Source organism: Haemaphysalis longicornis, unplaced genomic scaffold (genome assembly GCF_048455015.1).
Source record: "Haemaphysalis longicornis isolate Haplotype H1 unplaced genomic scaffold, Haemaphysalis longicornis Haplotype H1 scaffold_7, whole genome shotgun sequence".
Lineage (NCBI taxonomy): Eukaryota > Metazoa > Arthropoda > Arachnida > Ixodida > Ixodidae > Haemaphysalis > Haemaphysalis longicornis.
The window spans coordinates 100285898-100313155 of NW_027526422.1; the positions used below are offsets into that span (position 1 = coordinate 100285898).

Consider the following 27258-nt stretch of genomic DNA (forward strand, 5'->3'; position numbering starts at 1 on the left):
CTTTCGGCCTCCAGTTCTACGCAGATTGACTGATTGATTGACTGTAGGGTTTAACGCGCCGACGCAACGCAGGCGATGAGGCGCGCCGTAGTGGAGGGCTCCGGGTTAATTTTGAGCACCTGGGGATCTTTAACGTGCGCCGAAATCTCGTACACACGGGCGTTTTTGCTTTTCGCCTCCATCAGAAAAGCGGCCGGGAATCGAACCCGCGACCTCGTGCTCAGCAGCGCAACGCCTTAGCCACTGAGCCACCGCGGCGGGTCCTACGCAGAAACGATATTGAAAAGAACGTTTTTGTGTGTGTACATTAAAACTTGGGGGGGGGGGGGTATGTATAATGTATTTCTTAGAACTGAGCGAAACCAACACCTTGTTTGTATCGTGGTTGGCGCCTCTAAGTCATCGTAATGCTTAAAAGCCCCAAAAAGACATGAAATATCTCTTGAGAACATCAATGCCTTTGGAACTTTGGAGCACAAAAGTGCATCTCATGGCGCATGTTGTCTTATATTCATGTCTACGGTGCAGCATACGAACGGTTCCCGAGAATAAAAATCGGATGAGAAGGAGGAGAGAGAGATATGAACGTTTATTTATCTGAGAGAGCAAGGAGTAAGAGAGGAAGCGGTCAGTCTCCCAAATCGAGGAGGCTGCAAGCCCGCGCGGATTCCAGTGCCCGGTCGACCAGGGGCGCTATTCTAGAAGGCTCGAGTTCCGCCTACTCCCGAGTTCCCAGATGCTTGGTTTGTGAAAGTAGAGATAGTGGAGCATTCTATACACTTCGAGCGAAACCACCGGAATCGCGCGCAGCACGCCTGGTATATTCAGCGCGCTGTATTGGAGCCGATTACGTTGATAAAGTACGGGTTGTGCTATCTTCCGCATGCAGCACCATCTGAAATCGATCTGTAATACTCATTCCCTCGCATAAACTAGATAACCCCACTGCTACTTTTAAATCCTTAGCCTGGATGTTGGCCACGCCCGGCGCGGGCGGTGCCTTTTTCTCTGTATTCTGTTCTTCCACTTAATTATGTTTGCTACTTGGCTTGAGGGTAGTCCCAGTGCAGCTCTGCGCAAGCACAAACCAAGTAATCAAAGGTGTCAAGTGTAGCGAACGGAACGCGCCCTGCTCCCGACCATCAAATATGAGTTTTGTTTACGGCTTGCTTGAGTGTGCACGGCGGGCCCTTACCAGAAATCGTCCCGTGTCAAGAACGTGTTTGAGCATTGGCGGGTGCGTTTTACACGTGGAAGTTGTGTCATTTGTAATGGACCGTGTTTTCACGGGGCATGAAGAAGGCTTCCGTGATAAAATCCTGTCGTCTTGGCCTCTTCGATCGGCTACTACAATAGTGAACTCCAGTTCGGACAGAACACCCCCGCGACTGTGCCACCATTAGCTGACGAAGGCCTGGGGACTTCATTTTGTTTTGTGCCAGTTCCTCTCGCTGCTAGCGGGCATCAAACGACGACTTCGTGGCTACGACGCTACGCCCACACAAGGTGGATGTCATGGGTGGGTGTGGCTTCGGTTGTTACACCGCGCCCACGAATGTGCTGGATGTGTTTGACTGACATTAGAACTCGGAGGAAACTCGGTTATGGTTTTGCACGGCCGAGTTGAACTCGGGACGCCCGTGGTGGCCGCTGCTGCGGAGTGATTTATTTTTATGGTCGCCGTAGCAGGCATATTTCTACCCCGACAGGTATTTTAACCGAATTAGGAATTTCGAGCTCGTTTTTAGCTCTCGAAAAGTGCTGTGCATTGGTTGTGCAGTCGGCTGGCGACAGAACACCGTTTGCGACGACTTGGAGGCGGCTTTCGCTCCATGACCGTCGAGGAGCAAGTGCAGTGTGCGCTGCGGTTTTGGCGCGACGGGCAGCTTCTACAGAAGCGTTGGTGGCGACCGCACCATCGACCGCCAACATTCGACCTTCAACCGGTGTGTGCGCAATACGATCACTGGAGACGTGTTTCCAAAACCTCGCCTTTCTTTTAGGTAATTTGGCGGACATGGCTTCCGCAGTCTCCTACCGCGCGTCTATCCGTCTGTAGCCAGAACGTGCGCTTCAGTTATCGTCTGCTCGCAAAACAGTTACGAATGAAGCGTTGCATGACTGTGCGTTTTGTTTATAAGCGCGGCACACAGGCTCCCTCGATGGTTTGCGTGACGCGCATTTCTTCTGAAAAGGTTATTGGCAGGACAGCTTATACCTATTACGTATACTGTGAAGGAGACAGTCGACGCACCGATAGGCGGTTGAGGCAGTTGAGGTGGTTTATTCGCGGGGGTGAAACCGATTGCAGCGCAGGTCCGAGCTTCGAGATAACCCAGCTCGTTTCACAGGCATGCACCTTATGGGGTTCATCTTCTTCTCCTGACACATGTTTGGCGCATATCCTCGCATACGGATAGGACGTAGGTCTATGACCCTGTATTGGTGAAATGGAGTAGCCGGGGGCAGATCCGCTTCCAACCTGTTAACTCAATAAACCAGTTAAACCACCACCACCACCTTCCTCTTTCACATGGTTGATGCTGGTACGGCGCATACCCCGATGGCTTGATGGCCTGTTGCATCTGTTCATTATCCTCGCTACAATACAATCAACGGCGCGCGTGCCTATTATCAGAGGCGATCTGTACACATTTCAACGGGTTTTGTGCAGCGTCACCATCGCATGGCAGGAAGTAGAGCATGGAAAACGAGTAAAGGGGTGAGCTGAGAATTAAAGTAACCGCGTGACGCCAGAGGGAGGGTAAGAAGGAGTGGGATGGGCGCGAAAGAAGAGATTGGTTGATTGTAGGGTTTAACGCGCCGACGCAACGCAGGCGATGAGGCGCGCCGTAGTGGAGGGCGAAAGAAGAGAGGATTATGAGGGGATTGAACTCTGCAGAAAAAAAAAACGGCAGTGGAGAGCTTCTTCGCACAAAAGCGGTGAAGAGCAAAATAAAATAAAGCAAACAAATTCGAAAAGTTGTTGTCCTTGTTGCTATTCCTTCCTTAGTAACACATGGCCACTTGGGGGATTGGCCCGCAATTCGGAGCTTATTTGAGTAACTAACGTTCCCGGTTGGCAAAATTCATAACACTGTGAATTCGAAAAGTAACAGTTGTAAAATAGTCGTGCAGAGTGAAGTCTTAACGTGATGTCACGGGAGTAGGACAGGTGCACACCACCCTCGCAGAACGCCGATTCTAGGTAGGCCGTGGTGTGTTCGAGTCTGCTCGCACACTAAGACAAACAAATGAAATAGGAGAAACGGACGCAAACACGTAATAGCGAAAAGAAGGCGTTAAATTGATCCGGACCAAAAGACAAAGAAATGAAAACGATGAAAAAGGCGCAGGTACAGTGTATTAGAAAGGAATTTGCAAATACATTTCGCCAGGCTTTTGCCTCAAACGCAACTAGGTAGACTGGACCGTGCCGAGGAAATTTTGTTTCGAAAAGCGGAGGGTTTCCATAACGTAACGTTTCCATAACTCTTGCCGCGTTTGTCTATGCCGACGAGGGTCATAGAGGCGTATTGGGTGCCTACCACAGACACTCCTACCATCCCACCCGCCCTCCCTGACGACTAAACCACCCTCACAGGCCAGCACTGATGCAGACAGCAAGAGTGCTCTCCCACAGGCCTCAAATAAAGCACGTCTTTCTCTCTCTCTCTCTCTCCATAACGTAATACGAGCAGCAACTGGTTCTTTGAATGTGGCGCGCTTCTGTCACCCGCTTTCTTTTTTTTTTTTTTTTTCAGTCTGCCATTGTCACGTGATTGCACTGTCTGCTACTGACGGCAGAAACTACTTCTTAGGACGAAAATTTTCAAACAAAAAGCTCATACGAGCGCCGGAATAAAAAATAAAATTAACTTTATAGAGAAATACAGATTAATAAATTAAAAGTGCAATAAAATAAACTAGTTCTGCTTGCCTCCAGTAGCCACCAGTGCAGCAGTGGAGCGAGAGAAGGCACTGAAAGATGCGCCACGCCCTAGTCGCGCATCCTCGGAGCGCGCTGCCCTAATCCGATTACGCCACCTCAATAATCAGCAAACAGCATAAATCGCATTTTTAAAGCGTTTTAACTTTGCTCCGAAATATTGTCATGAGCTTATTATTACCACCACAGCTCTTCGCTCAAACTCAGGCCTTCTGGAATAGCACCCCAGAGCTTGTTGTTGCTCCGCAGCCGAGCTGGTCAGCGCAGTCTGCCACTGCTCAGGTGATTGGTTGAGGAGGGGTTTAGGGTTGTCTGTGCATGAGTGCGTCAAGTGGTAGGTAGTGACAGGGACGTTGCAAGTGCGGCAGTCGTGTTGGAAGGGTGATGGAGAAATGAGAGAGAATTGTGTGGTTAAAGTAAGTACCGACCCTGTAGCTCGCGCCAGATATGAGACTGTTGGTGGCTGAGAGTAGGGTGCGGCGGTGGATAGCTCCTTCTGGAGTGCAGGTAGTGGGATGGGATGGCATTGTGTGTAGGTACGAGGGGTGTTAGAGAAGGGATTGTGGAGTCCGGGCCGCTCGCGGCACCTTGCCTTAAGGATGTGAATTCCCGGAAGTGCAGATCGCGAGCGGGAGCGCGAGCTCCCTCGTTCCCGGCAAGGCCCAAGTGGCCTGGGGTCCAAACGATGGCGATTTCAAGACCTTCGGGCAAGGTCAGAAGGAGACGAAGGGCGCTTGCCGGTACCCTACTGATACAGTCGGGAGGTCTATTCGGAATCGGTAAAATTTGTGACTCGTGATTGGTTCTGGTGGATAGTTGCAGCATGGGCAATCTCGATAGCATCAGCCGCTGTGGTTGATAAACTACAATAAGGTGCTGCTGTGGCCACCTCACCTTGCGGAGTAAGGGCAACAATTGTGGTTCTTCGTGATCGGGGGTGCTGTGCAATGTCCGTGTACCGAACTTGACGGTCTTCGGAGTATTTTCTAGCCAGATGACGAACACGACCTCCTCTGCGGCCGTTGTTGAAAATTGGGTGCATGAGGCGGGGTATTATGGAGGCTACCCAGATCTTGCACCGTATGTTCAGCGGGATTGGTGTGGGTCGTTGTTGGAATTGGGGGGGGGGGGGCTCTCCCTACGCGTTGTAGTACTATCCTGCCTGGTGGTGTTAGAGACAGCCGGTTGAGTTGCGTCGTGTGCTGGGCTTCTAGAAGTTCTGAGAGGATGTTATCTATCCGTTTGGTGTACGCATGGAGTTTCAGTGCTGTTTTGTAGGTCTTGCGTATGAGGGCATCCAATTTGGCTTTTTCGTGAGACTTGTGGGCCAGAACGGCGTGGCGTACGTGAGCCTGCTCACTAGTAGCGCTTGTACGACGCGGCACGTGTACTGCTCTTTCACACAGCACTTTTTGTTGCTGATGCGACGAATGAGGTGGGTGAGTTTTGCTCTGGCTGTTGCAGTTGAGGTAAGAAGGCCGCGCCGTACCTATCGTGGTGGAATGGGACCCCCCATATTCTTAGAGTCTTGACTTTGGGTATCGGTTGACCGCAGATGGTTACTTGTTTTTCAGGCATTGGGGGAGGTGGGGGACCGCGGGTGCGGGACTTTAATACAAGCGCTGATTTGGAGGGCTCACAAGTCAGGCCTCAGTACTGGGGATAGGAAATCGCGCTGTCGACTGCTTTCTGTAGGACATCGTGTTGGGGACCGCTCGAGCCTTCTGTGGAGAAAAACTTAATCTAGAGCACGCGAGCGCGAACCACGCTGGACGAGCGGGGTTCCCTCCTCACAGGATTCTATACGCTGCCTTCGCCACCTGGCTCCTGGCGACCAGCCGTAGCTGATGCTCCAAGGCTGAGTGGACAGCAAGGGCTCCCATCACTCTCTACGGGAAAGGTGGGGTTATTAGGGGAGGAAATGTGGGTGGCGGGTGTTATCAGCTAAAATGGCACTCTCCTTCCATGTTACGAAGGTTGTGCAGCTTTTTACATCATGGGGAACTTTTGTCGTAATGATTCGGGAACATGTTAAATTGAGTAAGGGGTGGGGGGGGGGGGGGAGAAGGACTCTGTATCTTTTGATACATCACTTTCTGCTCCCGCGTGAGTTCTGGATGCAAGGCAGAAAGTTTCTGCCTGCCCTTTCGACAGTACGTAGCTACCATCCTGTCAATTGCAGTGCCTTGTTGCAGTGTCCACCGCCCACTGCAGCATGTCTGATCTCTTTTTTTGCGCCTGTCTCAGCGGGGGGGGTTCAAGCTTGCTAAGACTAACAAGCTGATAATTGTTCATTTAGAGAATCAAACAGCGCTCACTTCTGCGTCCTCACGTCGGAGCTTGCGACGCACGCGATGGTACTCCTCGGTGTCCACAACAGAGTCATCACTCACGTGACAAAGCTCAGGGATCATTTGCGCGGTTTCAAGCCTTATGTTCTAATAAAAGTTGGGCGCGGAAATGGAAGTTTTACGCGGACGCATGGCCGTCGGCAGGATTTTGTCTCAGGGGGAGTGGGGCAAACCATTTGCACTGATGTAGGACAGGGTGGGGGGGGGAGAGGAGGAGGAGGAGCGTGGAAATAATGTAAGCAAAATTTCACAGCATCCAGGGGATATAACGAAGATAGTTTATTTATGTTCTTACGGGTGACAACTTGCAAATGTTAATTAACGCTCATAAATCACAGCAAGAAACCACTGCGCTCCATAACGGCACTATTTAGTAAGCAGAACGATTGAGGGCACAGTTTTCTGATACGATTGTCTTGCACCGATCAGAGCACCATGTAAAATAAATGATGTTGCGAGGCAAAATTGCGAAAAATTGGCATTTATGGATGAGTAACTCTTCTTAGTCATCCATAAATATAAGCAACATGAGTCTGCAGGCGCAGCAATCGGAAAGTGATTATCTCTTTCCAACCTTTTAAAAGCGGGGCAGCTTTCACTTCTGTCATCGAGCGTTACCAGAAAAGAAAACCAAAAAAGAAATACCGAGCGCACGTGGGCGAGCGCCTCGTGACGAGCGCTTGGCGTTGGCCACCTCGACCTTTGAGAACACTTTGCCCAGCGTTCGTGGCGTCATCTCTCGCGTGCTGTTCTACTGGCCAGTTCACGTGCATTCGCCAACAAAGCTGCTCACAACAATGACATCAAAGCTGCTCACAGTCATTGCCTTGTGCGCCACGTACATTCATGAACAAATGAAATGAGAACACGAAAATATGAACCAGAACACGTAGTGACTCTCTAGGGTATATGTAGAAAGACACATTTTCCATCGTTGTTACTGTAACAAAGCCACGCGACAATTTCAGTTGCAAGGAAAGAAACTGCGCTGTTTGTGTGTTCTACTTCATATTTCCGTGCTGGCGTTTCATTTGTCCATTCATACCCTTAAGATATTACGTTGGATTTAGACAGCAGCTGCCAGCGTACGCACGCTTACGTATTGTAGATGCGTTTCCTATCTGTATCTATACGTATCGTAGATGCATGGATGCGTATCGTAGATGTGTTAGGTATCGTATATGGTTCGTAGATGCATTTACTTAGTGCACGAAAAAGCGTCGCATGAGATCGTTATTCGTTTGCATTTGGCGTTGCGAATGTTTGACGACTGATTCTATTCCTTCGACTGGACAAAGCTTTCGCGCATCTCACAAGAGCACAGTAGTCAACTTTCTTTAGAAAGGGTAGTAAAGCTTTTCGCCTGAGGACATATCAATCCAAGAGATGTACAGTCGTCGCAATGCAGTAGTGTAATGCGCGTAACCGTAGCCGTGTATAGGGTAGCCTGGCTATTAATCCATCTTGCCTTACTATCTGGCCACAGCCAAGTCCTGTTCGCGGTCGCATTTCTTTTTTTGTCGCCTTCTTTTTCTGCCTCTTCTCTTCTCTCCGCACGTACACGCAAGCCCTCTCGAAATACGTCACCCTCGGGCTCTCCTTCACAGTCTCGTTAGCTCCCGTCGCTCTCATTTCTGGCCCAACGCCACGGGTGCTCGACCGCTCAAGAGGGCCCGGTTGTGGTACGTGTGCTGATAGGATGGGGGAAGGGCGGCCCCGTGGAGAATGACGTCGTTGCGTCGAGATCCTACGATAGGGGCAGCGGTCCTGACAGAGTGAGCTTTTGCTCAAAGCAAACGCCCGCTGTTTCTTTTCCTAGTTTCTTGGCTCCTCCGACCGCGCAAGTGCCCCTTCTTGAGCTCCTGAGGCGTCGCCCGGCTAGCTCAGTCGGTAGAGCATGAGACTCTTAATCTCAGGGTCGTGGGTTCGAGCCCCACGTTGGGCGGATATTTTTTTTATTTACCTTTTCCTGCTGAGAGTTGCAGCTACTGTCGGAGAGTTCAGCTATGGGTGGGCCTTTTTACCCAACAGTTCTTATTTATTTCTTGACAAAAAATTGTTCGCGCATGTCCCTGTAACTTCCTCCACCCGCGCTGAAAACTGCCTTCAGAGTACCTAAGAATTAAGCTTAAGCGCCAATGTTTCTTAAAAGGGGAATATAACGCCTAGGTTCGCATGTTGCTTTCTGCGTACGGTTTTTGATTTCTTTGTTCATAATAATGGGGGGGGGGGGGTAAGTGTGAGGAAAGAAGGTAGACGACGGGGAGAGGAGAAGGAGGGATGCCTTTAATGATAAAGAGAAGTCAGCCTGGCAGCGAGCTTGGCTTGCTATTCCATATAAACACGAGAGAAGCAAAAATGAACGAAGGAAGCGCGAAGACACAAAAACACATACAAACACTAACAAGCGCAGATAAGCTAGAAAAGCTAGACAAGAAAACGCTAGACGCATGCTTCAATCTAACATCAAGACGTGAGTGACGCTTCCATCCGGTCGGCGAAATGCGCTAAAGGATTTCCAAATGTGCAGGAGTACCTCCCCTGGCAAAACTGCGTGTATTTTTGCATTCTAGAATCTATGAAGTTGTTTAACACGGTAGTGTTTCTTTGGCTACAAATTTTTTTAGTCTGTAGGAACGGGAGCCGTGGACTCGGTGATGCACTGTGGCTCTCCTACATTTATTCAGGTGCGTAAGGCCCGGCCAGAATTTAGAGAGTGGCGTGAACAAGCGTCCGCCCCGCTGCGCAGTCGTGTTCGATCTCTCCTGGCGCGAGGCCCTGCTGACGCTGCCAGGCAAACACTGTTGATGATGATGGTGGGAGGATGCGGATGATGATGATGATATTGGCGCTAAATGCAGATGGTGTTGCCGCCACTACACGTCCATCTGTTTGTAATATGTTTGTCAGTTTGTCCCCCATTCAGCCACCCGGCAACAAGACGAAATTAACTCTTGTACGAGAAGTTTACATATATGCAAAACAGTTCCAAACCACTTAACTTGGAAACACACTTCACACTTATCAATATTGTCAAGCAAACAGAAAATACTAGGCATATATAACTATTAATACATCAGTGGTATTCGCAGTGTACTTTTAATTAAATCTGCATGGCTGCTTGATTTATGCGATATATAGAAAAATACGCGTTCGACGCTATGTTTTGATCAGAAGATACCAAAAGCGCTCTAACGCGACCCCAGATAGCCTGGCGGTATTCTGAGAAGTCCGACAGTAACGAAAGGTTGCAGCCCAATTGTTTTTCGACGACATTTGCTCTGAAGGAAGGAAGCAGATACACGGCCAAGTTTTATTTTTGCACACTGCAGTGTTCTTTCGCTTTCCCCGGCTGATCTAGCTGACCAAAGATGGCGTTGGCTGATCACGGCTGACGGGAAACCGGGCGCGTGCTGCCATCTGTTGCAATGCGACCGAAGCCTCCCCCACTACTTGCCATACAGTTTCTCAAAATTGCCACTAGGTGGATGTGGAGTGGAATATGGGAGGTGTGGCACGTTGATGGAGGCGGTGTTGCTTTCTGCACGCTGAACGCCGTAGACGAGACGCAAAAGAAAATTTCCCAAACAAACAGCCATAATAATACTGTCTTTCAGTCTATTAGTCAAAAACACTTCCTCTGGCAATTAAGTCTCCTTGCGTTCTTTGAAGGCAGAAACCCGGTGATAGCGCCGAACGATTTTTTTTTTTTTTGCTGCGACATCGTATTAACGTCTTTTCTTTCACTTTCGTTTCTTCGTATTTTCGAGCGAATTGCTTCGACAGGCTTGTTTATGCTACGCCATGGATGCGTCTCTTCGCTTTCGTTCCTGCGTCTTTTGGGGTGAAATACCTCAACAGGCATACTTAACGCCACAGCTTCCCCGGAACCAGAGCTCTGAGTGGCCAAGGCGCTGTTGTACTCACGGACCGTCACGTCCGCGTGTCACGCACCGGTTTAGCCTCTCTTCCCCCGCTGCCGGGCGACGAGCGGAGGCAGCGCAGTGTTAAGCCACTGGGATAATACTCCAGACACCCGGGTGAATCCTTAAACGCCTTTCTTGTGTATTCTTTGCCGCGGCAGCCATTTTCTGTAGCGGACAGTGGGGCACTTATAGCTTTCGCCTTGAGAGAAAGCTACTACCTCCTATATTTACCTGGCACTAGCGCACTGGTCCTCTCGTAGCTGATACAAAATGTCCCGAGAGGCCACTATTGTCTGCGAATCCTTCCAGAATTTGTATTTGCATCAATTCTGTGTGTTGTGGCCACCTATTCGTGCGCACTGCCGTAATGCCCAGCGCGGACTGCTTCATACCCACCCTGAACGTTTTTTTCCGCGATCATTAATGCACCTTTCCGCTTTCAGACCCTCTTCCTTGCCATTTCCTTGCACCCTCCTCCCGATCCTCTCCACTGCTTCCATTCCAAACTGACCATCGCGAATGTTTCTCCCATGATCCCGTTCCCCTATAATAATAAATCCTTTGTTTTCCATCCTTTGAGGTGAGGGAGTCAAGGAAAAGAATCTGTACGAACAGCTTGACTAGCACCCCCTCCCCCCCCCCCGCCCCCGCCCCAAAAAAAAAGAAGTACAATATGACATGTTGAAGACTTTAGCAGCATACAGCGCAAGCGTGGAACGACACCTCTATATCTCTTTTTCGTCCCATTTCTCTCACTTTTTCTGCCATTCTCTTTCCTCCATTTGCTGGGACATTTTCTTCGCCCTGTGGGCATTATCAAACACCAACTAGACGGTACCCACACCCTTTGCTCTGTTTGCCAAACCATCATCACTGCTCTCTCCACATTTACCCTCTCCTCTTCCTCCCTTTTCCTCTACTCATCGTCGCCTGCTTCCACCGACCGTGCAGCTCTCCTTCCACATCTCTCTCACGCCCTGACCTTTTGTTTTATTCCCCATACCTCCCCCTTATGTCCTTTCCTTTACGTTTCTATTGTTGCCATCTGCATCCCCACTCTTCACGTCCCCCTGCAACACCTCTTTTCATAGGTGGAATGTTATATTTATTTATTTATTTATTTATTTATTTATTTATTTGTTTATTTATTTATTTATTTATTTATTTATTTATTTATTTATTCATTGGCCTCACCAACAGCGCTCGGCCTTCTAGGGTGATGCACTGTGTACAGGACAAGTGTCCCAAGTGCCCAAGCACGCAGTACAAAATCACGTGTTTGTGCTGATGTTAAATTGTGTGTGTGTGTGCGTGTGTGTGTGTGTGTGTGTGTGTGTGTGTGTGTGTGTGTGTGTGTGTGTGTGTGTGTGTGTGTGTGTGTGTGTGTGTGTGTGTGTGTGTGTGTGTTTCGTGATAAACGCATTTCGGTAATGCGGTTGGGGTAGTTATGTCCGCATTTTTCCGAGCAATGTAAGTTTAGTGCTTGTTTGGTGGGGATCAGCTTACTGGTTAGAGCGTACGCCGGTGAAAGCGTTTCGATCTAGTTGAGATGTCTATGTTCATGTCTCTATATTAATGTTGCAAAAGCGAATTAAGGAGGAATGTGTAATGTTGTTATTGACGGGGGAATTTCGTTGACTGACATGTCGTTTGATAATGAGCACAATGTTGCTATGTATCATTATTAAAACTAACCGAAATGGTTAGTGAAGGGAGTTAGTACTCCCCAACGGTTGGTTTTTCTTAGACTTACGCTAACTTAAAAACGGAAACTAAGATTTAAGTTTGAAATATTTAAGTTTCTTTGCTTCATTGAAAGAGAAAGCCTGATATAACGTTGATGATAATTCAGCAAAGTGTGGCAAAAGCGTAGCGTTAGATGGATCTGACAAAAAGAGAAAGAACATGGGGGAATATTAACAGGGTTCCCAGTCGGCGGTGACACAAAATTGTTCGCGTTTAGGGTTGTTGCCCGAGGTAGTTCCACTGGGTCTTTGGAAGAAGAAAAAAAAAACGTGCCGTGACCAGGATTCGAACCTGGGTTATTGCGGCCACAACGCAAGGTACTAACCACTATACGATCACGGCTGTCCGGACGGGACGGCGGTCGCAGCGTAGAAAGTAGGAATGACGCTCGATACGGACTTGGTTTCCAGAGAAACTGGGTCGCCGAGAAAGTGTAAGCGCAACAATAACGGGTACGATAGCGATCGGGGCAGCACACACTCTCCCCTGGAACTCGTCTTCTCAGGAAAGAATCCTTTAGCAGCCAGTGCATTTTTCTAACCGTTCATTCGTAATTGGAGCTCATGTCTATGGCGACAATATACCATGTAGTTTCCGCGAGTTTTGGGGCCCACCGTCATCCCCGACACTATGAATGCACACGGATACTCAAACCCTTTTCTTTGTCTTTTCTTTATTTGTCTTGGTGGACATATATTTCCTGTATTTTCTCTTCTTCTTACTTTTCTCCTATAGAAGCCTGCGGCATGGGATATCGGCCATAGTGGTCCAAAGCACTATCGTGGAGGAAGGCTATGATGATGATGATGATAATAATAATAATAATAATAATAATAACTTTATTTTGCCCAAAAATTGGGGATAGCAGGAAGGGGGAGTGAGGTCCTTCCTGAATTTCTCCCCCTCAGATGACGGCCTGCAGCCCTTGGGTGCAAGCGGCATCTTCAGCCAGGTGGACGACCTTGGCCTGTATTTCAGGGTCGGATCTGAGCAAACAGGTCTCCCACTGCTCCGCACTGGTAATTCGTAAGCATGCTCGTACAGTTCGTGACTGAGCATCACAAGCCCACATCATGTGAGCGCGTGTGGCTCGTTGGGTGCACCACTTGCATTGATCGTAACCTTTCCTAGTGGCTTGTCAGCGGATCGCAACGGATCATCCAGGGGTGCAGAAAGCCCCCATGCTATTATAACCACCTTCCCACGCCTTATTTAAAAGTGGTATGTAGACAGAACACAACTTTGGTTCATTAGAAAGACTGCGTCGATAGAGTCATACTGGCGCCACTTTTGATGTCTGATTTGCTCAAATAAGGCACATAATTATGAAAAACGGGAATGGCCATGCGACCCACAAGCTCATTTCCAGCAACAAAACCTATGATGTCATATGCCACCTGTACGACTGGCTGAAGGGAGCGAAAGCAAACGCAAATTATGCTGGGCCTATAAGTTTGCCCAACGAGCTAGTTGCGCTTAAATTTAGGGCACATTCTTTTTATAACAGGAAGAACTGCGGGGGGAACAATTAAAGTTACGAACAAACACGTAAACACTGAAGCAGTTAGTGCGGCACTGCGCCGGCTGACACAGCCTAATACAGCCGTCGGACGCGTTGGACTTGTCTGAGCCAACACTGAACAACCGACGTAAGCGCCACGGCCACTTACAAGACCATGTTTGTCGAGTCATAGCTTACGTTTTAGGCAACCATTAGTAAGAACAGTAACAAAAATACCGCAGGTATAGAAGCTCAGCCAGAAGGAAAGTGCGAACCGTGGCACTTCAGCGGTATTGCAGGACCATCTATGAAAGCAGTCGATAAACAAGATAACCAAACAGCCGTCTCTGATATAGTAGCAGCCCTGGTCAGCAGGCTTTCTTTAGTTTTCAGGCCCTGCTCTGGATAGTTCATTGTGGACGTTAGGAAAATTCACGATTTAGCGGGAGAGTTTGAATGTTGGCTTACAACGTTTATTTTCCAATGAATAAAGCATTGTTTTCTACCGTGCAAGCGCTGACGGCACAAAAAAACCCTAAATCTTTCGAATAAAACGAACTTGTATTTTGTGTGCCTGGCCCCTTTAAGTGTAACTGTTATGGACACTTTTCGGAAGCCTTAGCCTGTTTTAGGAACCAAACTTTTACGGTGAAAGCTAGGGCACCGGCACTTTCTCGAAGCCCCACTTTCAGGTGTCGAACCAGGAACACATGGATCAGAGATCCTGGAAAGGACGCACATGTCACTTCCCCTACGTCTCTGGCTGACCACGACCCACTCATAGAAACCTGGAACCAGTCTCGTCCTGCAATTTATGTGCAAAGTTAGAAAAAAGCACCCGTCTGCCCCTGCAGGAGTGAGCCGCTCCGAAATTGGCCGCGTATGTGCTTGCTTCGCTGCGAATGTAGAAAAAAAGGCAAACGTCTCCTGCCGCCGCAGCCAGGTAACACTATTTCCTCCACACCTTCACACGCTCTCCTCCACACCTCTTGATCCTCCCACGACGAACGCAACGGAGGTTTTGCTCAATTAAATTTTCCCGCGATCGCATTGCTCATGGGCCACCAGTTGGGAGCTTTCGCTTCTTTCTCAGAGCACATGGAGCCGGCAAATTTTGTTTTTGCGTTCGTTTTTATTTCGCCTCTCTTTTACGCATATGCGTTGTATGTTTATTGTCCATTTGCAACCGCAAGAACCAATTTACTCTACATTATTTATTAAAAATGTGCACCTTTACTCAATGTTATGCACATAATTACGTAACACAGCAAGTCGGCCTAAACGATTCATGACGCACCTGCGGAAAAAAAGCGGGGATGCAGGAAGAAACACGTGGACGGGCGCACTGTAGTAACGAATTTGCCTCCGCCTCTCACAGCACCTCTCACACCGGATACGTTTTTCGCGTTTTTTTTCTGTTATAATAATCAAAATATTAATTATCGTGCGCTACATAATCATTTTTCAAGATATAAATTTCACGAAAGGAATAGTAGGCCTGACACCGAAATACTGAGTGAGCTGATGCAGTGACACACTTCTTAGTGCTGAAAAGTACGAGCCGGATCGACGTCTCTGTCCAGCCTTGAAGCGTGCTCCTGCTTACACACGCGCGTTGCAGGGCATTTGAGAACGATATTCTGCTAGCGGAATTATGAAGGCGGAAAGAGAAAATGTGCAGCTGAAATCAAAGTGGCAGGGTAAACGGTCATTGGGAATGTCCCGACGAAGATAGGGCAGACGCTTACTCCGCCGGAGCAAATTAACCGGACTGCAGCGGTTTACTAGACTTCGAGTCCACTTGAGATCGACGGGTGAACGTTAGGCCTACTCTGACAGTCGCGTTGATGCGTCTTGCGGCTTATGATCGTAGAAGACAGGGCTCTGGAAGGGGAACCAAGAGAACGTTGGGACCGTCGAGGGAGTGTCGGTGAGAACGTGCAATTTGCTGCATAGTGATCGCGTGCTCAATCACCAGCGTCTTTCGAATACAAATTTTACGAACGTATTTTTAGGAGCTCGGGAGCTCACGCAACGCGTTACTCCTCGTCAGAGAACAGACATCAATCGTTTGAATCGAGCGACGGGCGAATATTTTCAGCAGAACAACTGTCGTTACTAATTAAAAAAAAAACGTGCCGTGACCAGGATTCGAACCTGGGTTATTGCGGCCACAACGCAAGGTACTAACCACTATACGATCACGGCTGTCCGGGGCGGACGGTCCACAGCGCAAAGAAAGTCATGACGCCGAACTAGTTTCGAGGGAAACTGGGTCGCAGAGCCAGTATATATGCACGCAACAATTAAGGGGGCAATTGTATACGGCGAAGAACACGCGCTTCGCTGTAACTTGTCAACTCGCGAAGACACCTAGCAGCAGTCACTGCTTTTCTTTTTTCATTTCATTTGTTCTTGGTTTCATACTGTAGCTGTATAAGGTCAGTGCCGAAAGTTTTTAGACCGCTCGTCGCCCCGCCACTAAAAAACGCTGAAACAAAAACTCGTTCATTATTTCTTCGTGATCTCCTTCTGTTTTTTGTACGTCGTCTTTTTCCACTTGTCATTACGAAGTATCCATGACAGGTATTTGGCCAGATTATTCCGGAGCCCTACTTTCGTAGAGAAAAGCGATGGAAATCTTTACAAGCAACTTTCAATCAAGCATTAAGTACACACACGGCAATATATCGCATACGGCTGTAGAGAGCTCCCGGGCATGTTGAAGACCCACCTGCCGGTTTTCAACTGTTACCCCTGGATACCGTAAGGGCCGCAAAGGCCACACACGTCCCTCATGCCCAATGACAAAATTGCGCAATGACGCTCTGGCGCTTTCGCCGCGGTACATTTCTGTGTACGGTACTCCTAAAGATGGAAGGCAATATTTCGTAATAGTAAATCAGGGTGAAAAAAGTCTTAGCTCGAAGTAACGCTTTGCGTGACGAAGCAATACTCAGGCGTGTCGTATAGAAGGGGGACCTGGATTATTTTATTACCAACTAAACTCATCATCATCATCCTCCCCATACCCATCAGTATTTCCTTTTTTTTATTTTTCACTGTCTTTCATGCCAATTCTTCCCGAGTGGATCTGACGCCACAAGCTAGACGCCTTTGCTCAGCCAACGTCGCCCGACTTGTTAACTTTGGTTTCCTGCCTCTCTCGGTGCTCAAGCCATTGACCTAGTGCTCAGTGCCACTCTCCCTTGACGGTGACGCATTCATCAGTACAGCCTGCTCTATCGATACAATTTTCTACCTAAAATTAAATCACTGTCGGATGCTCTAAATACACAACCATACTGAGGAAATCAATTAAGCGAACACTTGGACTCCACGCTCATTATTGTGCAATGAATCATAATCGCAAGTATAGTCGATACAGGATTTCTGAACGGTTCGCATTTATTGTCCTTGGTAATCTACTTCAATAAATAGCGTATTTTTAAAGCTTGCGTAAAACAAAGCGTAGTATAATTGTCCGTGGCGTTTTTCTTTCCTGTGTAACGTACTTTTTAGAGCGTCCATTTTGCGGCAGGGCACAGATGCGCTGATTAGAGATTAGTCGATGATTAGATGATTAGATGAACAACAAATGATTAGATGAGCATGAAAATGTCCGCTTCCCGGATGGAGCTTGTGTATTCATGTGGTGTAAGCGGGTGTGTCGTCTACACGGAAGCCCGTCTCTACTGGATGTCTCATCCTCGTCGGGCGCACGGCGAGGCAAGACCACAGCTAATGGTGGCCAGCTACTGCATGGCTGTGGTTATGTAATTCCTCATAATTCATCGAGTTATAAAGTGGTGAACCAATCACAAATACATTTACAGCGCAATTTTCGAAATTTGTTTCCCAGCGGAATTTTTTTTTCTAATTTTCTCGAAGTTTTTTGCCATTTTGTTTCCATCTTTTCTCGGCAACGTGTAGAACTACAGACAGACGTTTTGAATGTTTTGGGATTGCCGGCCTGGACACGCGCATTTACGACCGTGTCTCGTCAATGTATTTTTCTCGTATTTGTTGATTTTGTTGGCTTTTTCTTCGGCTCTTCTCCTTTCTGGCAGAACACAAAGCGTGCCCCGACCTTTGAATAGTGCTGTATCTCAGCCGCCCGACACACACTTACGCCGGGAGCGGTGAAAGGGCTGCCTCGTAAATACCGCCCCTGTTTAGAATGAAAATCAGAGGAAGAAGGGCACATAATATCAAAGTTATACTGGGTACATTCGATTTTCTTTTTCACAAGCTTGCAATTTTACGTTTATAGAAATGGGAGCGCCACCCGGTTAGCTCGAACGAACCTTGCCTGCACAAGTGTGCACACACAGGCTGAAGAGAAGTGGCCATAACGGAAATTTTTTTTGCAACGTGGAGTCTTGCAATGCCCACTTATGTGGCCTAGCCTATTGCAGCGCAAGCAGAGTGGTGGACGCCCAGAATTCAAGCTGAGAGGCTGTTGATCATAGACACCTAGTAGGTGCAGCAGTGAGTTGACATAGACTCCATCTTTCAGCGTGAATGACACGTCCCTATTGGTCATCTGCCACACCTGCACGCCATCACAATGCCATATTTCTCTTTTGATAGACTTAACCGCGCCATGCAGTTCCAGCGCTTCTACAATTCGTCGTTGCGCCAGGTGCGGGGAAAACAAAAGAAGCTCCATTTTGAAATTCCTGCTGTCAGCACCAATGACCAGGCACTTGAGACCTTTAGCCACAAGTTAGCCTCGGTCTGCTAACTTTTGTTTCGCTGCACCATTGACGCACGTGACAAGCCACAAGTTCCTCATTGAATACATTCAGTAAGCCAAGATGCTGCGTTTACATGCTGTAGAGCACAAAACAGCAATTGGTGACTGACGCGATCGAATGCCTTTGCCCTAGTTGCATCAAGCGAGAATGTCCTTGGTGTCTAGAACGGCAAGCAAAGCATCACGAAAGTCCTGGGCACGGTTCAGTCGGCCAGGAAGATCGGCATACCAGAACACGGAGTTTACAACGGTGTTATCAGAAAGCAGACGGGGAAGTACTACCTTGTAGGTTCCGGAGTCATAAGATGACGCAACTTGAGTACCTCAGTCCAAGGCCGATGAGCTGTTCCAGCAGAATGTATTGCAAACGTGGCCGTAGCAGCCGCCGTCTTCTCCTAAATGGTGACCAGCAGACCTGTGACATCCATGGGCGATCTATTCAAACTAACATTCGCATGGCGAGCTCTATACTTGAGTGTGTTTCGGGTACTTCTTCCCAAGCAGCCTTGGTGCAACTAGGACAAAGGCATTCGATCTCGTCAGTCACCAATTGCTGTTTCGCGCTCTACAGCATGTAAACGCAGCATCTTGGCTTACCGAATGTATTCAAATATGTTATGCCACTGGCTCGATAAGAGTGATAGTCAGCAGTCGACGAACACAACCAGTTCACCTTCTTTTATCGGTTCGCCAAAGGATGTCCTTAATCACCACTCCTGTTTTGCTTACACCTTCAATTATTTATGCACATAATACAGGACGTTAGTGTTAGAGGGTTTACGCTATCGTCCTTGGAAGTGAAAATCTTAGCATATGCCGATGATGTCACTTCATTTTGTACTGACAAGGCAAGCGTGGGGAATGCCCATGCAATTACAAAAGGATTTGGTGAGGTTTCCAATGCGGCCCTGAATATAGAGAAAAGCTGTGGATTTTGATTGGGAGAAAGGGGGACGACTCCCGGTTGCTTTGCCTTAATCAATTGGAACAGTTGCGTAACGTATTTAGGTGTACCCCTGTCGCAGTTTCGCAATATCAAATCAAAGTTTATTAGTTTCATGATAGTGCACAAATACATTGGAGCAGTACAGAAAGAGGTCCTGAAGTGAAGCACTGGTGAGGGGACCTCTTAGTATTGAATGTATGACAAGTGATTAAAATTAGCGGTTTAGCCCTATTACAAGCGTACAAGTTACAAACAAATGTTCCAAACCGGTGGATATACATCCAAACATAATTAGCTTATACACTATTACGAACCAGCGTTTAATTCATTGTGCAGGTTATTAGCAGACAAAAAGAGGAAAACAAAGAAATAAAATATAGAATGGAAGCAAAAAAAGTAAAGGAAGAAAAGAAAAAGAAATGTTTGGCGCATCATTAATGCTCTATAGCACAGAAATACCAATGAGAAAAACACATGACTATACAGATTTCCAATACTGAATTACTTCATCAACAAGATGACCACAACAACAAAAAAGAGCGCAAAAACATTTTAAGCAGAATAAATATAACAGCATTTACTTAACGCAACATTAGTTAGAAATAAGGGAAGGTAACTGAAGTAGACAGAAAATAATTGAAAAAAAAAATGCCAGGCAGTTTTCAGCAGTTTTTTACACAAACGAGGGTACTAACTCGCATTGGTCGGAGCAGGCTGTGAGGGTACAGCGCAGCTGTCAATTCTTGTCGTGATCGGGCATGTAGCACGTTTCTTGGGACCCGACTTCTTTATGTTCTATAGGTGTTACATTCCTCTCCAATCAGTATACAGGCTTTTCACCGGATTTTCGCCACCTCCATTTGGTGTTCGCGTAGTGAGCCACTGCGTCGCGATACCCTTTTTCTTCCGGTTGTGCCAGGGGGGCTTGAGCTTGTTTATCTTTTTGATTGGCATCTTGTTTTTCGTTTATTTTACTTTCGAGATCTTACCATTCCGTTTTTGAAAGTTGTACTGCAAGCACGTCTTCCGCTTTTTCTCCCTGGTATTGTGGTGTTTTCGCTGTCTGTGGAAGCAGTTCGAAGTCCGCGGGGTTTCCTAAAAAAAGTGGTTGACACGTTTAACTTCTTACAGTCTTGTTTGAACCTTGAGTAAATATTTAATGCTTCGCGTGTCTCCATTTCCGGTGCTCTGGTTTCTGGACTTTTTCCCATGCCTTTATATAGTGTTCCGCTTCTGCTGTGTCCGCACCATGATGTCATCACTAGAGTGTGTAGAATGTGTGTTTCGCCAGCTGTTAAAACACTTTTCTTTAAATTACACACTAGCATGCTCCCTGCTAAAACTTGGATGAAATACCGGGGCCTGTTTATAGCTTGGTCGACAGACAGTCGGCTCTGTTCTCGGCCAGAGACAATTGATTACTGTTTTGTAGATTGCAGAGATGTGGTCTTTCTTTTGGACATTTTGCAGTGAACACTCAGAAAATACATGAATATTACGCCTTTCTCAATCCGATTTTTTCCATTCGGCTAACCTGGTAAGATACCCTATGACATGTTTCAGTTGTTTAGTTTACACAGTTTGTGGCGATTTCGCTTATGTGATATTCCTGCTGTGCCACGAAGATCAACAAAGTCATATTTCCGAGAAACTGTCGCATTTGTATATAGTGTGTATAACTCTTATGACTAAACGCTTGACTGGTTCACTCTTTTGAACGCTTGTGTTTGTTGTCTGAATTTTGATGTATTTGGGCTTCTCGTAACTTCAGTGTATTGTTTTGTTTGCTTGACTATGTAGTCATCGTGCTGTCATGACAGATCGTATTCTCCCTTGTAATAAAAAATACATGAGCAATGCAGGGTGGCTTATCGAGAGTGCTACTGCACACAAAAAAGCGGGCCCTGGTGACGTCACCTACTGCGCCCCATTGGTAGTGCTCGTCGAGTAGCGAAGCCTGCAGTGTTGCGTAAAGAGCGTACAGTGCTACAGCGAGGCTCTCGAAATACAGTATTCTACCGTTGATGTTCTATACAAACCAAAGTGGCGTCTCATCGTCGAGAAAATTCTAAGCAGTTCTATGAAACCGCAGCACCCCAACAGTGGAGTGCTCGTCCAGTGTATGTTTAATTTTTTTTTTTTGTTATTAGAAGGGTCGTTTGCAGCGGTAGCCTCCTTCCATTTTTTTTATATATTCTTGCTTGCGAATTATCAGTACGAGGGCTGAAAAAGAATGAATGCTGGACTGTGCATTTGTCTCCCTCACTGGCAAAAGCTGCATACGAAACGCCCGACCAAGAAATTCAGGGGCCATTGGCTTTCCTGCTCTGCATTCTTATACCATAAGCCAACAAAAGAAAAAAATAAAAAAAGTCGTGGAGGTGCGGGGTATCGATCCCCGTACCTCTCGCATGCTAAGCGAGCGCTCTACCATCTGAGCTACACTTTTTTTTTTATATTACCGGTTTCAGACATCACAAAAACGTGCTACAGATAACAAACGCTAGCTTTGCCTAAGCCAGCGTATTATGTCTAAAAACGGGGCATAGACAACACTTTCTCTACTTCCTGCAGCCACTCGGGTGTACAAGGCTGACCCTTCCACATTTCTACAATGCGATGAACGCTTTCACAGAAATACTGCCTCGCGGGCCGTCCATCAACGTCCGAGTAACGAGCTGCCAATCGAGACCTCCATATTCCGTGGAGGACCAGCAACATCAATAGGTCGTAAGGCACTCCATTATCGTTCTCAACTGCCAGAAACCATATACCATGAGGATCCAAGGGGAATTCCTTTTTCAAAGTTCTCTGAAGTACATCCCACAAAAACACCGCACCCCAACAGTCCAAAAATACATGTTCAACAGTTTCCGGCTTCTTGCATAGCCAGCAGTCTGCTCCCCAGGGCACGAACAAACCCTTCTCAAGCATCCACGTTTTAACCGGGAGCACACCAACATGAAGCTTAAAGAAAAACGTTTTAACACCCGGCGGAACAACCATTGCTTTTACACGTTTCAAAACATTTTGTCCTGGTCCACTTCGAAACATGGATCTGTATAGTGGCACAGGAAAGCAGATTTCAACGAGATCTTTGTACAACTTCTTCTTCGACACTGAAGTCAAATACTCCATGGAAAAACGCGAACATACAAATTGTGTTGCCTGTACGACTTCCTTTAGATATCCGTGAAGTCCTCCGGTATAACACAAAGATGACGTAATAACAAACTGAGGCAGAAATCTACCTAACCTAACCTGAATTACAGTGCGAAGTAGGGGGTCCTTCACCTCACGCAAAAAATAAAATCTATTGACTACTTGTCGCAGAAAAAGATGCGATAGTGACAAACCACCATCACGCACACGTCTGAAAAGATTAGTTCTACTCGTCCGTTCCCAGGTCGAGCCCCAGATAAAAACAGCACATACACGATGTAACCTTTGTACATTTGCACGCGAACAATGAATAACTTGCAAAACGTACCACAGTTTAGCGAACAGAAACACATTACACACCGTCGCCCGTGCAAACACAGACAACGTTTTACCCTTTCCCTCCCACTTTTCCCATCTGAGCTACACCCCCGACAGGCGCACGGCTCAAAATTTGCGCCGTTTGCTCGCATCAACAAGGTACAGCATTCGAACGCAAAGGAGGATAGTATTTTGACAAGTGTGGAGTTAATTATTACTTCGAAGTAATAGCTCATTCCATAACATATGACAGGTGATAAGTGTTCTCCTAGACACACAACCGCCCGTACTCATTTTTCTCTGAATCCGCCGTCCACTAACGGTACATGCCGGTGGCAGGAAAATTCCTTCATGAGTGAGTGACTGAGTAACTGAGGAAGCGATTGAGTCAGTGAGTCAGTGTTTGAGGGGGGAAGGTGGAGTTTAATAATAATAACAGTAATAATAATAATAATAATAGTAATAATAAGATCAGGCTTGCCAAAGCGGATAAGTAAGTCTTTTACAGCAGTGCCTGGCAGTGCAAACAAACTTGCTACTTCAAAGTTCTTCATCAAGCAGAAGTGTTTAGCCAACTTGCAAGCAATATAAAAAGTCCGTTTAAAGAACAGGCACTGAGGTACCAGTAGACAAAATGACGCACGCACTTATAAAATAACGTTTTAATTGTTTCGTGTTGATAAGCATGGATAAAGGTATGAAAGACATTTATTGAATTTATGAGAAAAGTAATATATTCCAGTTCATTTCAAGTAGCATATTGCCCATTTTGGCAAACAATACGGCGTTTAAGAGTTTTATAAAAACTAATTCGATAATGTTTCTGGACAATACTTTAGTGCACTAGCGGGTAAAAAGTTAGTCCAGATATTTTTTACAAGTTTCGTAACAAGTTGGCCCTTGGCGAGATGCAAGTCGTACGCATCAGCGTTACAGAAAGGAATTCAAAATTGAATTACTCTTTTGTTTCCAATGTATGGCACACAATCGCTAAGAAGTCACACTACCGGCCAAAGTATGCACAAAAGCTGTTGTCACCGAAACGGACATAACATGTCTGATAATAAAAAGCAGGTATGACGAAGTTTGTAAGACGTAGGCTAGGTGTTTTTCCTCTTACAAATGACTGTCAAAGATACCCACACACACCTGTGTGTAACATTTTATGTGATCCTACTGTTTCCGCTGTGTTGTGAGGGAGTTTAGCAACTCTATTTTTCTAAAGCTTCTAAAACCTTTTCAAGCTCCCGATCATGATTCAGCCCCTCACCCAGCTGAATAACGCATGGTACCATGGTACATGGTATCACGTGGTGTCATGATACCCCTTGAAGAAGAGCATAATGACACCACATCCCAACAGCCGATGCGGCATGTCATTTTACTCCCTTTTTACATATTCCACTAGATTGGACTTCAGTGGAGGATATCGATCCCCCTCTCATGTTTCTGATCCCAAGGGGTGACCCGGAAGTATTCTTCGTGACAAGCAGGAAGGCAATATGAACCGTTGGATGCGTTCTGGACAATGTAGTCCTTACGGAGTAAGTAAGCAAAGGATCGCGACAATAAAAGTGCTTGCGGTGGCAATGCGGCCGCGATGCACGAACGAACATATGCAAACGGACATACTCAGGTTGAAGTATACTATACGACTCAATATAAGGAGTAGGCTGGAGCAGATGCAGCACAAGACTTTATTCGGAGACAGGAGGGATCACGCTTGCAGGAAATTTGGCCAAAGGCCAAAGCGACTTAGTCCGCTATGGTGTTTGAAGGACGGGTAAGAATAAGAACACAAAATTTAGGATGCATTGGGGATGTCCGGACGGCCTTTATATGGAGATGAAGCCCGGATGGGCCAGAAATGTCTCACCACTGCCGCCTGGTCTTGCGTAGATACAAATGTTTCGGAAAATTGCCCGCTTCACCGAGCAAAGCGGACAGGTCAGACAAGAAAGAATTGATTTGGTTGCTAAGCATGCATATATTCTATATATAAGGCAATACAAGCAAACCCACCCTTTTTTCGTGCTGACTAGAAACGGTACCTTTATAGGTACTTTCTCTGAATAGGTTTCAAACTGTTGTTCTTGTTTCTGTTTTTCACTTGCTTTGAAATTAACTGCATTCGTGCCTCGATTTATCTCTTGTCAATGCTCGCGCAGTTTCGAAAGCAACTTTTTTTCGCAGCATTGGTTCTTATTGCCTCGATATTCGGGCTTTAACCAGAGGCATTACACGTACAACGCTCAGGAAAGTGGGGAATGCGCTAAATGGGATGGCAAAAAGCTGCTCCCAGTCATTGCCTTGCGCACCGCGTACATTTATGAACAAATGAAATGAGAACACGAAAATATGAACCAAAACACGCAGCATCAGAGAATATAAATAGTGAAGATAAAATAATGTCTCACTAGTGCTAAATTTCGACAGGCACATTTTCAAACGATCTTGCTGTAAGAAAGCCACGTGACAATTTCTCTTGAAATAAAGAAATCGCCCTATTTATACGTTCTGCTTCATATTTTCGCGTTGGCGTTTCATTTGTCCATGACTGTACAGCCTTAGCGGCTTTTATGATGATGATGATGATTGTAGGTTTTAACGCGCCGACGCAACGCGGGCGATGAGGCGCGCCGTAGTGGAGGGCTCCGGATTAATTTTGACCACCTGGGGATCTTTAGCGTGCGCCGAAATCTCGTACACACGGGCGTTTTTGCTTTTCGCCTCATCAGAAAAGCAGCCACTGCGGTCGGGAAACGAACCCGCGACCTCGTGCTCAGCAGAACAACGCCTTAGCCACTGAGCCACCGCGGCGGGTCTTAGCGGCTTTTAGCGGGATCAATTCGACAACTTTTCTGAACCTTAAGCTATTGCGTTAAACTCAGAAAACAGCTGCCAGTGTACGAACGCTTACCCTCATGTACAAAAAAAAGCGAATTTGAAGCCTATGTTATCCGCAGACAATGGCAGCCTTCGCCATGGGCGTCGGCAGGGGGTGAAAAAGGGGCACCTGCCATGCCCCACTGCCACACAAGTGCAATTTCCCTTCTCCCCGTCCTCAGCTCTCCTCCCACAATGCATCAGGTTTGCCCCCAGCACGACCAAATCCTGCTGACGCTCGTGGCCTTCATAGAATTATTTATTGCCAGCGGTTATGACGTCATACGGCTGTTCTTTTTAACGAAAGCTTTCTTAGTGGGAACGATGGCGTCCTGTTAAAAAACTAGTGGATTTCCCCATAGACCAGTCGGTCGACCGAAAAGTTCTGATAAGATCTCTGGACACACGGCACGTGCATGAAACCGGGCTTCCGCTGAGTCAAAACGGTTACTTGAAAACCGCAAAAGAAGAACGGTTCTAGATGAGAGAATACACGTATCGAGCATGAATAAGAAGTACAACAGAGTACCCCATACTTTACCCCATACGCGATGTATCGGTATACGTTTGGATCTTTCGTGGATACGTTTATTTAGTGCACGAAAAACCTCGCATGTGTTCTTTCCTGGTCCGCGATTTGCGGATTCGAAGGTTTGACGTTCGATAAAATGCACTTTCCTTGGATTGGACGAGGCTTTCGCGCTTCTCACAAGGGTGCAGTAGCCAACTTTCTTTAGGAAGGGGCGGTAAAGCTTTTTGCCGCTGAGGACATATAAATCCATGTGACGACATTGCCAAGTGATGTACAGGCGTTACAATGCAGTAGTATAATGCGCGTAACCGTAGCCGCGAACCGGGTAATCCATATTGTATTACTATCACGCCACAGCCAAGTCCTGTTCTCGCCCGCCTGCATAGAATTTGTCGCCTTCTTTTTCTGCCTCTTCTTTTTTCTCCGCACACTTGCGCAAGCTCTCTCGGAATACGTCACCCTCGGGCTCTCCTTCTCAGTCTCGTTAGCTCCCGTCGCTCTCATTTCTGGCACAACGCCACGGGTGCTCGACCGCTCAAGAGGGCCCGGTTGTGGTACGTGTGCGGATAGGATGCGGGAAGGGCGGCCCCGTGGAGAATGACGTTGTCGTTGCGTGGAGATCCTGCGATAGGGGCAGCGGTCCTGTTCGAGTGAACTTTTGCTCAGAGCAAACGCCCGCTGTTTCGTTTATTCATTCCTCACATCGTGAAAATGCACCTTCCCGAGTTCCTGTACCGTCGCCCGGCTAGCTCAGTCGGTAGAGCATGAGACTCTTAATCTCAGGGTCGTGGGTTCGAGCCCCACGTTGGGCGGGTGCTTTTTATTTCTTTTTCCAGGATGCGAGGTGCAGCTACTGTCGGAGTGTTTAGCTATAGCCCTTTAGGATATGGCGTGTACAATGGTACAGCTTCCCAAATCTATAATAATATAGCGGGAGCGACGACCGATAGGCGTGCTAGCGCCTTATCACGGTGTTTACCAGCAAAATAGGCGAGGGTACGCGCACGCGCATAGAACTATCTGTTGTGCGAACGTCGTCTTCTCCAGTCTTTTCAGGGCAACACACCCCCTGTTTTTCTTATCTTGTCAGGCCGTTTCGCTGCCGCCAAAGGTAGCTAAGCAGCGTGGCTCACAAAGTCATTCAGATGCAGTGGCAGGGGGTGTACCACTCTCAGGGAAAAA

At 47.1% G+C, this 27258-nt stretch overlaps 4 non-coding genes across 4 annotated transcripts; 2 read left to right on the forward strand and 2 right to left on the reverse strand.

Annotated features, from left to right (window-relative positions):
- Positions 1-8172: 8172 nt before the first annotated feature.
- Trnak-cuu (transfer RNA lysine (anticodon CUU)) lies at positions 8173-8245 on the forward strand. The gene has a single exon. It is a non-coding gene; the product is annotated as a tRNA-Lys (tRNA).
- Positions 8246-12242: 3997 nt separating this feature from the next.
- On the reverse strand, positions 12243-12314 carry Trnah-gug (transfer RNA histidin (anticodon GUG)). Its single transcript has one exon. It is a non-coding gene; the product is annotated as a tRNA-His (tRNA).
- Positions 12315-15609: 3295 nt separating this feature from the next.
- On the reverse strand, positions 15610-15681 carry Trnah-gug (transfer RNA histidin (anticodon GUG)). The gene has a single exon. It is a non-coding gene; the product is annotated as a tRNA-His (tRNA).
- Positions 15682-26815: 11134 nt separating this feature from the next.
- Trnak-cuu (transfer RNA lysine (anticodon CUU)) lies at positions 26816-26888 on the forward strand. Its single transcript has one exon. It is a non-coding gene; the product is annotated as a tRNA-Lys (tRNA).
- The last annotated feature ends 370 nt before the right edge of the window (positions 26889-27258 follow it).